Source organism: Gorilla gorilla, chromosome 14 (assembly GCF_029281585.2).
Source record: "Gorilla gorilla gorilla isolate KB3781 chromosome 14, NHGRI_mGorGor1-v2.1_pri, whole genome shotgun sequence".
In the NCBI taxonomy this organism is placed as follows: domain Eukaryota; kingdom Metazoa; phylum Chordata; class Mammalia; order Primates; family Hominidae; genus Gorilla; species Gorilla gorilla.
Window position 1 is genome coordinate 22,132,061 of NC_073238.2, and position 13,090 is coordinate 22,145,150.

Sequence of the window (13,090 nt, forward strand, 5' to 3'; positions counted from 1 at the left end):
CTGCACACAGGCCTGATTTTCTTGGGAGTCTGGGCTAAGATTCTGACTGGCCCTTCCACCAACCACCCACACCACCACCCAGCTAGCCAGCAACAGGGCCAGGAGTGATCAGGAGGGGGCCCACCTGACCACCCACCTGGTGCCTCCAGCTGGCCAACTCTGCCCGCTCAGGGCCGTGAGCTGGAGGTGCCAGGAGCCTCCCGGGAGGCAGTGTGAGGCATTCTTCTTAGTAAGTCCCTCATCGATGATAAGGGCAGTATCAGCCCCTCTCTGATGCGCAGTGAGCGGCTCACCATACAGGGGAGACGTTTAATTTATCTTGGGAACTGGGCACAAGTTATAAAAATGGTAATTTCTTGGAGATTCAATTACGTGTTTTCATTGTTACCCTCGGTAATCAAGGAAACAATTTTTTATAAAAGGCTGTTGGATGATACTGATCTCAGGAAAGGATCTGGGCCGGGTGGGGGCTTTGGGGATGAAGAGGAGGGCAGTGTCTGCTGGGGGCAGGCAGGGCAAGTGGAGCTGAGCTGTCCAGCCCACCAGCTGTTCCAGCCCTCCAACTCCTCCATTCCTCTCTGGCCTCAGTCTTCCCATCTGCCGATGGGGCCATCTCCGGTAAGGAGGGTCTGGCAGGGGCTGATGAAGTGAGGCATGGCTCCTGGGCCATGAGGGTGGCTGTGAGGGTAGCTGCGTCCCTGCCCCTCCCTGCCTGGTGCCTGAGCAGTCTCGTCCCTCTCCTGAGGCCTCTGCAGGGCATAGAGAGGGGTTCCTCATGGAGTGCGGACCTGATTTTTTTCCCCAAGTGATGTCTTGGCTCTAAATAACATCTCCAGGATTAATGGTGCCAGCCCCCAACAGCACCAGGTGATTGAAAAAATGGTTTTATGGATCCGTGGGTGAAATTGAACTTGCATCTGAGGTGTATTTCCAAGATGGGATTTTCCTCCCTGGGAGAGGCGGTACATTCCACACTAATTATAACAGCAGCTCCTCGACATTCATCACCGATAGTGGGGGGGACACCTGTCTGGGGCACAGGGGCAGGGTGTCCCTGGGGTCACCTCCAGGCCCCCTAATCTCAGCAGACCCTGAGGGGCTGCTTCTAAGAGATGCGCCCTCACCCAGTACAGGGCCAGGGAAGGGGGAGGCGGGAGCCCCCAGGAAATGAATGAGCTCTAGCTGGGCTGCACCAGGGAGGAGGCTGGAAGGAGGCCCCAGGCTGAGGGTAGGACCCGGCTAGTGCTTGCCCAGGGACCCACAGGCCCCTTGCTGAGCAGACTCCAGCGAGGGGCCTGGCCCATCTTGTTGCAAGAGGCTGGAGTCCTGGGCTGAGCTGGGCAGTTGACCTTAGATCTGACTCTGTCTCCCCTGAAATTCCTTTTACCCCAACTCAGGCTCCTGCAGCCCAGCCCAGCACCCAGCCAGGATGGGCAGGAGGAAGCCCTTCCTCCGATGGGCCCTCACCGCGCCCTGCCTGAGGGGCCTTGAGCCCCAGGGCTCTTGTCTCAGCACTGGGCCGTGGAGATTCGGGAACTATGGGAGTTTGGGGATCTCGGTGGCTGAGGGCTGTGCTCATGAAGGACTCCTTGAGTTCAGAAGATGAGGCTCACCTTCTGCACAGTCAATAGGTCATTGTCATGGGGACACTGACCACCAGCACCAACCTCCATCCCCCGCCGGGCGCACGTGCCTTCATCACCCATTTCCTAGGTGAGTACAGGGGCTCAAAGAGGGACAGGGTTCCTGAGGTCACACAGCAGGTGAGCAACAGAGCCAGTGAGGGCCTAGGGGTGTCCTGCCAGGGGCTGAGGTGTGCCCACATGCAAGAATCCAGGGGTCCGTGGGCCAGGGCCCTGCCAAGAGTTAGGGGCTGAGGGAGGGAAGGGGGCATTGCCAACCCTGCAGCCCCTGCCCTGGGGGGTAGGAGGGAGATGACCCTCCAGGGGCCTGAGGGCAGGGTGGGCCCATGCCGTTCCCTCCCACCTGCCACGGGTGAACCTGACAGGAGTGGCATCCTGAGGGAACCTCCTGGAGTAATCACTCCACATGCTCGCGGTAAATATTGGGCCCTTCTTCCCCTCCCAGTAAAATGAACTTATTTACTTTTAACTAATATTAAATGTTCTCTGTGAATTCAAGATACTGACTGGCCTGTCAGGCTCAGTCCACGCTCTGCTTTTCCTGCCTCTGGGGACCACCCCCAGGCAGGGAGGGACCAGGCAGCCCTGGGGAAGCAGAGAAGTTGTTTCTCCAGGAAACTCCGGGAGGCGGAGGTTGCAGCGAGCTAAGTGAAATAACCAATTGATCATAGACAGATGGGTTTTTTCCCCCCTGGACTTTCAGTTATATTCCATTGATCTGTATGTTTTTCTTTATGCTAGGACTTCACTGTCTTATTATAGCTTTGTAATGTTGGGAATGAAATTTTTGGTGTTGCAAAAAAAAAGAATTAATGTGGGAACAAATGATCTCTCAGCAAGGCGAGCTTTAGTTTCTGCAGAAAGGGTGCTACTCAATAGCTGTCCAGCCACGGGAGCACACCGAACAAAGGAGAAAGAGTTACTTATAACCTGACGTGTCTACCCTACTGCTGTGTCCAGTTTCCATCGGCTGGAATAGGACCTCACATTTTACACTTTACCCAATTGGTTATTAGTTTAAAACGTTCTTAATTAGCGCAGGCACGGTGGCTCATGCCTGTAATCCCAGCACTTTGGGAGGCCGAGGCAGGCGGATCACCTGAGGTCAGGAGATCGAGACCATCCTGGCTAACATGGTGAAACCCCATCTCTACTGAAAATACAAAAAATTAGTCAGGCATGGCATCGTGTGCCTGTATTCCCAGCTGCTGGGGAGGCTGAGGCAGGAGAATGGTGTGAACCCGGCAGGCGGAGCTTGCAGTGAGCCAAGATTGGGCCACCGAACTCCAGCCTGGGTGACAGAGCAAGACTCCGTCTCAAAAATAAATAAATAAATAAATAAATAAATAAATAAATAAATAAATAAAAATTTCTTAATTAGGTAAGGGGAATAGAACAAAGAAAGAAAAGCAAGTTAGGCAGGGATAGTTAAGGAAGCATCTCCAAATAAGGAATGGCATGCACTATGGGCTGGGGCTTGTGTAGTTCTGTCCAGGCATGCTGGAGCAAGCTAGGACAGCTGATTTGGAATATATATATATACACGTATATATACGTGTATATACACGTATATATACACGTATATATACGTGTATATACACGTATATATACACGTATATATACGTGTATATACACGTATATATACGTATATATACGTGTATATACACGTATATATATATGTGTATATGTACGTGTATATATACACACATACATATAATATATAAGTATATATATACACACATATACTAACAGTGGATAGCAATCTTATAGTAAGAAATTGTGACTTTTTACAATCTTTGAAGAACTTTCCCATTTCTCACAGTAATGTTTAGAAATCAGGAAGTGTGAGTCTTCCAACTTTGTTCTTTTTCAAGATTGTTTTGTTATTCTGAGTCATTTGCAATTACATGTGAAATTTAGAATCAGCTTGTCACTTTCTACAAAAAAGCCAACTGAGATTAATCCCTTCAGGAGGGCAGAGCCCTCATTACTCAATCACCTTTTAAATGCCCAACTGCCTAATAGTGTTACAGTGGGGATTACTTTCCAGCACATGAACTTTTGAGGGACACATTAAAACCGTAGCATTTTGTCCTAACTCCCAAGATCCATGTCCTTCTTACATGTAAAATACATTCCTTCTATCCCAATAGCTGAGGCTGGAGTGCAGTGGCACAATCTCTGCTTGCTGCTGCCTCAACCTCCCAGGTTCAAGTGACCCTCCCACCACAGCTCCCCAAGTAGATGGGACTACTGGCATGTGCCACCATACCCAACTAATGTTTGTATTTTTTGCAAAGAAGAGGTCTTGCTATGTTGTCCTGACTGGTCTTGAACTCCTGGACTCGAGCAGTCCTCCCACCTCAGCCTCTCAAAGTGCTGAGATTACTGTAGGCATGAGCCATCTCACCTGGCCAGCCCTAAAGTCTTCACTTATTTCAGCATCAACTCAAAAGTCCAAAGTTCCAAGTCTCATCTAAATCAGATATAAATGAAACCCAGGGCACGATTCACCTTGGGGCAAATTTCTTCCAGCTGTGAGCCTGAGAAAGCAAATTACCTTCTTCCAAAATGCAGTGGTTGGACAGGATTAAGACAGACATTCCCATTCCAAAAGAGAGAATTAAGAGGAAAAGAATAACTGGCCACGAGTAATCCAAAACCCAATAGAGAAAACAATACTAAATCTAAAAGCTCCAGAATAATCTTCCTTGACTTCATGTCCCACTTCCTGCTGGTGGGACACGGATGTGGGTGATAGGCCTGCAAGGCCTCAGGCAGAATGGCCCTGTGGCTTTGCTGGGCTCAGCTCACACTTCAGCAATTCCAAGAGTAGCATGCACGCTGGTAGCACTACAGTTCTGGGGTCTTGATGGCATTTCTACTCCCGTGGTTCCATTAGGCATTGCCCTGGTGGGGACTTTCTGTAGCAGCCCCAGGCCCACATTTCCACTCAGCATTGCCCTGGTTGGGGCTGTCTGTGGTGGCTCCACCCCTGTGGCAGGTTTCTGCCTGCGATTTCACGCTGTCCCAATACATCCTTTGAATCTAGGTGGAGGGCCGAGTGCAGTGGCTCACGTCTGTAATCCCAGCACTTTGAGAGGCCGAGGCGGGTGGATTGCCTGAGGTCAGGAGTTCAAGACCAGCCTGGACAACCTGGTGAAACCCCTTCTCTACTAAAAATACAAAAATTAGCTGGGCGTCATGGCTTATGCCTGTAATCCCAGCTACTCAGGAGACTGAGATAAAAGAATTGCTTGAACCCGGGAGGCAGACGTTGCAGTGAGCCGAGATCACGCCACTGCACTCCGCTCCAGTCTGGGTGACAGAGCGAGACTTCGTCTTAAAAAAATAAAAAATGAAATCTAGGTGGAGGCTGCCATGCCTTCATAGCTCTTGCATTCTGTGTGCCTGCAGAATTAACACTACAAGGATGCCACCAAGCTTTATGGTTTATGTATTCCAGAGCAACTGGTCAAGCTGAGCCTGGGGCCCTTTGAGTTGGGGTTAGATTGTCCTGTACTGGAATGCACGAAGCAAGAGTCCCAAGGCATCCCTGGGCTGCAAACCCATGGAGAGTGCTCCGGGCCCATCCTACCATTCTATCCTCTTACTACTGTAGGCCAGTGATGCAAGGGGCAGCCTTGAAGACCTCTGCAATGCCTTCAGGGTTTTTCTCCTGTTGTTCTGATGATTAGCACCTGGACGCCTTCTAGCATACTAATCTCCATAGCAAAAGGTCTCTGGGACACACCCTTGGTATTCTCTCCTGAATGACTTTTTCACTCACACTGAGAGTTTTCCAAATCTTTCTGCTTTGCTTTCCTTTTGATTTTAAATTCTGTCATTAAGTAATTTTTTTCCCTCACAAAGCTTAACATAAGCAATATAAAAGGAGCCATGCGTGGCCGAGCACAGTGGCTCATGTCTGTAATTCTAGCATTTTGGGAGGCCAAGGCAGGAGAACTGCTTGAGTCCAGGAGTTCAAGACCAGCCTGGGCAACACAGTGAGGCATTGTCTCTCTCTCTCTCTCTTTTTTTTTTAAGTAGACTGAATGCTTTGCTGCTTAGATAGTTCTTCTGCCAGATAACCTAATTCATTGCTCTTAGGTTGTGAGTTCCATAAAGCCCTCTGGCATGGACAAAATCCAGCCAAGTTCCTTGCCAATTTATAACAAGGATGGTCTTTATTCCAGTTTCCAATACCTTATTTAGCTTTCTGTCTGAGACCTCATCAGAGTGGCCTTTACTGTCCATATTTTTTTTCTTTTTTTTTTTGAGATGAAGTCTCACTCTGTCACCCAGGCTAGAGTGCAATGGCACGATCTCAGCTCACTGTAACCTCCGCCTTCTGTGTTCAAGCAATTCTTCTGTCTCAGGCTCCCAAGTAGCTGGGATTACAGGCGTGTGCCACCACGGCCAGCTAATTTTTTTGTAATTTTATAGAGATGGAGTTTCACCATGTTGGCCACGCTGGTCTCAAACTCCTGACCTCAAGTGATCCACCCAGCTCAGCCTCCCAAATTGCTGGGATTACAGGTGTGAGCCACTGTGCCTGGCCTACCATGCATATTTCTTTTTTTCTTTTCTTTTTTTTTTTTTTTTGAGACAGAGTCTTACTCTGTTGCCCAGGCTGGAGTGCAGTGGTGCGATCTCGGCTCACTGCAACCTCTGCCTCTCAGGTTCAAGCGATTCTCCTGCCTCAGCCTCCTGAGTAGCTGAAATTACAGGCGCCCACCACTACACCTGGCTAATTTTTGTGTTTTTAGTAGAGACGGGTTTTTACCATAATGGCCAGGCTGGTCTCAAACTCCTGACATCAGGTGATCCACCCACCTCGGCCTCCCAAAGTGCTGGAATTACAAGCGTGAGCCACTGTGCCCAGCCCCTACTGTCTATATTTCTAGTAGAATTCTAGTCATGACCATTTAAATAATCTCTAGGAAGTTTCAGACTTTCCTTAGTCTTCTTGCCCTCTTCTGAGACCTCACCAGAATTACCCTTAACGCTCATTTCATGGTAATACAGGTTTTTTCTAGTCCGCTCCTTCAAATCCTTCTAGCCTCTACCCTTTTTCCAGTTCCAAAGCTTCTTTCACAATTTCAGATATTTATTATAGCAACAACGCCACTTCTCAGTGACAGATTTATCTTAGTCCATTTTCTGTTGCTATAACTGAAGAGCTGAGACTGGGTAATTTATAAACAAAAGAAATTTATTTCTTATAGTTCTGGAACTGGGAAGTCCAAGGTCAAAGGGTTGCATCTGGTGAGGGCCTTCTTGCTGTTGGGGACTCTGCAGAGTCCTGAGGCAGCATAGTGAGAGGGCTCATGAGAGAGGGCCAAACTAGCTTTTTATAACATACACACTCTGATAGCTAATCCCCTCCAATGATATCCTGTTAATTCATTAATACATTCATGAGGGCAGAACCTGCATTACCCATCACCTCTTAAAGGCCCCACCTTTCTTTTTTCTGAGACAGGATCTGGCTCTGTTGCCCAGGCTGGAGTTCAGTGGTGCAATCATGGCTCACTGCAACCTCAGCCTCCCAGGGTCAAGCAATACTCCCACCTCAGCCTCCTGAGTAGCCGAGAACACAGGCCCATGCCACCACACCCAGCTAATTGTTTTTGTATATTTTGTTTCACTATGTTGCCCAGACTGGTCCCAAACTCCTGAGCTCAAGCCATCCACCCATGTCAGCCTCCCAAAGAGCTAGGATTACAGGCGTGAGCCACAGTGCCTGCCCCTGCCCTGTTTTGTTTTTGTTTTTGTTTTTGAGATAGGATCTCGCTCTGTCACCCAGGCTGGAATGCAGCAGTGTGATGATGGCTCACTGCAGCCTCAAACTTCCAGGCCCAAATGATCCTCCTGCTTCAGCCTCCCGAGTAGCTGGTGTTACCGGAAAGGGGTCCAAATCCAGACCTCAAGAGCGGGTTCTTGGATCTTGCACAAGAAAGAATTTGAGGTGAATCCATAAAGTAAAATGAAAGCAAGTTTATTAAGTAAGTAAAGAAATAAAAAAATGGCTACTCCATAGGCAGAGCAGCAGCATAGCCTGCTCAATCTGATTCGACTTATTTATTTATTTATTTATTTATTTATTTATTTATTTATTTATTTATTTTGAGACAGAGTCTCACTCTGTTGCCCAGGCTGGAGTGAAGTGACGTGATCTCAGCTCACTGCAGCCTCTGCGGTTCAAGTGATTCTCCTGCCTCAGCCACCCAAGTAGCTGAGATTACAGGTGTGCGCCACCATGCCCAGCTAATTTTTGTATTTTTAGTAGAGACAGGGTTTCGACTTGTCCAGGCTGGTCTTGAACTCCTGACCTAAAGTGCTCTGTCCACCTCAGCCTCCCAAAGTGCTGGGATTACAGGCATGAGCCACCGCACCCAGCCTATTTCTTGATTATATGCTAAACAAGGGGTGGATTATTCATGAGTTTTCCAGGAAAGGGGTGGACAATTCCTGGAACTGAGGGTTTCTCCCCCTTTAAGACTATATAGGGTAACTTCTGGACATTTTCATGGCATTTGTAAGTTGTCATGGCACTGGTGGGAATGTCTTTCAGCATGCTAATACATTATAATTAGCATATAATGAGCAGTGAGAACAACCAGAGGTCACTTTCATTGCCATCTTAATTTTGGTGGGTTTGGCAGTCTTCTTTACCTAATCCTTTTATCAGCAAGGTCTTTGTTACCTGTACCTTGTGCCAACCTCCTATCTCATCCTGTGACTAAGAATTCCTGGCCAGGCGCCGTGGCTCACACCTGTAATCCCAGCACTTTGGGAGGCTGAGGTCCGTGAATCAGAAGGTCAGGAGTTAGAGACCAGCCTGACCAACATGGTGAAACCCTGTCTCTACTAAAAATACAAAAAAATTAGCCAGGCGTGATGGCGTGCACCTGTAATCCCAGCTACTCAGGAGGCTGAGGCAGGAGAATTGCTTGAACCTGGGAGGTGGGGGTTGCAGTGAGCCAAGATTGTGCCATTGCACTCCAACCTGGGCAACAGAGCGAGACTTGGTCTCCAGAAAAAAAAAAAAGAATTCCCAACCTTTTAGGAATGCAGCCCAGTAGGTCTCAACCTTATTGTACCCAGCCCTTATTCAAGATGGAGTCGCTCTGGTCCAAATGCCTCTGACAATGGGAGTACAGGCATCCACCACCATGCCCAGCTAAGGCCCCATCTCTTAATACTGTTACATTGGGGATTCTGTTTCCAAAACGTGAACTTTTTGAGGACACATTCAAATCATTGCATGGGAAAGCATCCAGTCTTTTCTGCATTAAGTATGTTAGCTGTAGGTTTTTCATAGATGCCCTTTATCACTTGAGGGAGCTCCCTTCTATTCCTACTTCATGTGTGTTTTTGTCGTGAAATAATGTTAGAGGTTGTCAAATGCTTTTTCTGCATCTATAGAGATGATTGTGTAGTTTTTATAATTTATGCTATAGATATTATGTGTTGTAAAAATTGATGTTTGTATGCTTAGCAAACTTGGCATTCTGTGACATAACCCACTTGGTCATGCTGTATATGTTGTTGGGTTCTAGCCCTTTATTTATTTCTTTATTTTTTGAGACAGAGTCTCGCTCTTTCACCCAGGCTGGAGTGCAGTGGCTCCATCTCGGCTTACTGCAACCTCTGCCTCCCAGGTTCAAGTGATTCTCCTGCTTCAGCTTCCTGAGTAGCGAGGATTTGAGGCACCCACCACCATGCCCAGTCTAGCCCATTTTAAAATTGGGTAGTCTTCTAATTATGAGTTGTAATATTTACTTGTATATTGTGGATACAAGTCCTTTATTAAATATATTATTTGAAAATACTTTCTCCCAGGTTTTTCTTTTCATCATTTTATAAATGAGTCTTGGCCGGGCACAGTGGCTCATGCCTGTAATTCCAGCTCCTTGGGAGGCTGAGGCAGGAGAATCATTTAAACCTGGGAGACAGAGGTTGCGGTGAGCCGAGATTGCACCATTGCAGCCTGGGCAACAAGCGCAAAACTCTGTCTCAAAAAAAAAAAAACAAATTTACCCGGGTGTGATGGCATGCGCCTGTAATCCCAGCTACTGAGGAGGCTGAGGAAGGAGAATCACTTGAATCCAGGAGGTGGAGGTTGCAGTGAACCAAGATCGCACCCCTGCACTCCAGCCTGCAGGACGGGAGTGAGATTCCATCTCAAAATAAATAAATAAATAAATAAATAAATCTTTTTCAGAACAAAAGTTTTTCATTTTGTTGGAGTCCAATTTATCATTTTTTTTCTGTTATGGATAATTTTTTTGTTGTCATGTCTAAGAACTTTGACTAACCCAAGATCACAAAAATTTTCTGCTGTGTTTTCTTCTAGAGATGTTATAGTTGCTGTACTTAAGTATAGGTCTGTGATTCATTTTTAGCTCATTTTTCTGTATATTTTGAGATAACAGTGTAAATTCATCCTTCTGCATTTTGATACCCAACTGTCTCAGAAGGATTTGTTGAAAAAACTATTTTACTTATCAAAATGCCTGACACTTTGTCAAAAATCAGTTGACCATAAATGTAAGGGTTTATTTCTGGACTCTTGATATTGTCCCATTGATCTATGTCTAGCTTTTCACCAGTACCACATAGAGCTTTATAGTAAGGTTCGAATTTGGATTGTGTACATTTCCCCAACTGTTCTTCATCCAGTTTTTTTTGGCCCACCTCAGCCTCCCAAAGTGCTGGGATTTTAGGTGTGAATCACTGTGCCCAGCCCATCCTTTTACTTTCAATCTAGCTATGTCATTACATTTACAATGAACTGCCTTTTACACAGTATATATTTGGATAATTTTTTTTTTTGAGATGGAGTCTTGCTCTGTTGCCCAGGATGGAGTGCAGTGGCACCATCTTGGCTCACTGCAACCCAGGTTCACACCATTCTCCTGCCTCAGCCTCCCAAGTAGCTGGGACTACAGGCGCCCGCCACCACGTCCGGCTAATTTTTTGTATTTTTAGTAGAGACGGGGTTTCACCATGTTAGCCAGGATGGTCTCGATCTCCTGACCTCGTGATCTGCCCACCTCAGCCTCCCAAAGTGCTGGGATTATAGGTGTGAGCCACCACGTCCGGCCATATTTGGATAATTTTTTATCCACTCATTCAATATCTGTCTTTTAATTGATATATTTAGACCACTTACATTTAAAGTAATTATTGATGTGGTCAGGCTCAAGTCTGCCAGTTTATTATGTGTGTCTTTTTGTTTTATCCCTCTGTTTATCATTATGTTTCTTTTTCCTTGCCTTTGTGTGGATTATTTAAACATTTTTTAGAGTTCCAATTTGATCCGTTTCATTGGTGCAAAAGTAATGCTGGTTTTTGCCATTGGTTTTGGTTTTAATGTAATGCCGTTACATTAAAAGTAATGGCAAAAACTGGCCAGGTGGGGTGGCTCACACCTGTAATCCCAGCACTTTGGGAGGCCAAGGCAGGTGGATCACTTGAGGTCAGGAGTTCAAGACCATCTTGGCCAAAATGATGAAACCCTGTCTCTACTAAAAAATACAAAAAAGAAAAAAATCAGCTGGGCATGGTGGCACACACCTGTAGTCCCAGCTACTCGGGAGGCTGAGGCACAAGAATCACTTGAACCCAAGAGGCAGAGGTTGCAGTGAACGAATATTGCACCACTGCACTCCACCCTGGGAAACACAGCAAGACTCCATCTCAAAAAACAAAAAGGAATGGCAAAAACCACAATTACTTTTGCATCAAGCTAATATTTATAATGTTTTTTGAGTGTATTGCATTGTATAGCTTGCTTAGTGATTGTTCTAGGCGTTACCATATATTTATATAATTCATCACAGCCTAGTGGTATCAAAGTTCCAATCTGAGTGAAGTGTAGAAACCGTACTTCCCAATTAGGTCTCTTAATGCTCCCATTTTTAAAGTATAATTGCCTTAAGTATTTCCTCTACATACATTGTGCACCACATCAGAAGGGTATGATAGCTTTTGCTTCGGTGATAGAATATAATTAAAAATCACCAACTGGCCGGACACGGTGGCTCACACCTGTAATCCCAGCACTTTGGGAGGCCGAGGGGGATGGATCACGAGGTCAGGAGATCGAGACCATCCTGGCCAACATGGTGAAATTCCATCTCTACTAAAAATACAAAAATTAGCTGGGCGTGGTGGTGCATGCCTGTAATCCCAGCTACTCGGGAGGCTGAGGCAGGAGAATTGCTTGAACAAGGGAGTCGGAGGTTGCAGTGAGCCGAGATCATGCCACTGCATTCCAGCTTGGTGACAGAGTGAGATGCCATCTCAAAAAAAAAAAAAAAATCATGAACTGAAGGATAGTTTACTTCTGTTTTTACCCACTCCATTGTACTTTCCGTTTTAGAGGCCCTAACCTTCTTCTCTGATTATTTTCTTTCTGATTGGAGAACTTCCTTTAGCCATTCCTTAATGCCAGGTCTTCTGTTAAAAAATTATCTTGGTTCTTATTTATCTGAGAATGATTTTATTTTTTTCCGTTATTCCTGAAGGATAATTTCACTGGCTATAAAATTTGGGGCTGACCATTCTTTTCTTTCAACACTTGGGAAATGCCATACCATTTGTCTCCCGTCTCCATGGTTTCAGATGAGAAATCTACTGTCATTCAAATTAGTGTTCCTTTAGAGTCAATGTATCATTTCTCTCTGGCTGCTTTTAATATATTTCTTTGTCTTTGTTTTTTTTTATTTGTTTGTTTTTTGTTTTTTTATAGACAGAGTCTCACTGTGTCACCAGGCTGGAGTACAGTGGCATGATCTCGGCTCACTGCAACCTCCACCTCCCGGGTTCAAGCGATTCTCCTCCCTCAGCCTCCTGAGTAGCTGGTACTACAGGCGCACACCACCATGCCCAGCTAATTTTTGTATGTTTAGTAGAGATGGGGTTTCTCCATGTTGGTCAGGCTGCTCTCGAAATTCTGACCTCAGGTGATCCACCCGCCTCAGCCTCCCAAAGTGCTGGGATTACAGGCGTGAGCCACCGCACCCAGCCGGTCTTTGGTTTTTAAAAGTTTAATTATGATGTATCTTGATGTGGATTTCTTTGAATTTATCCTATTTGAGGTTTATTCAGCTTTTTGTGTGTATCTGTTTATGTCTTTTGCCAAACTGGGAAGTTTTCAACCACTATTACTTTGGATACTATTTTAGTTCTGTGCTTTTTGTCCTCCATTCGGGCAATCCAAAGATACAAACGTTATTTCCTTTGTTATTATCCAACAGATCCATAACGCTATTCAATTTTTTTCAGTCTTTTTTATGCTCTGTTGTTTAGATTGAGTAAATTCTATTGATCTGTCTTCAGGTTCACTAATGATATTCTCTGTCATCTCAGCTCCACTACTGTGTTTATCAAGCAAGGTTTTTATTTTGGTTATTGTATTTTTTTCAATGTATAAA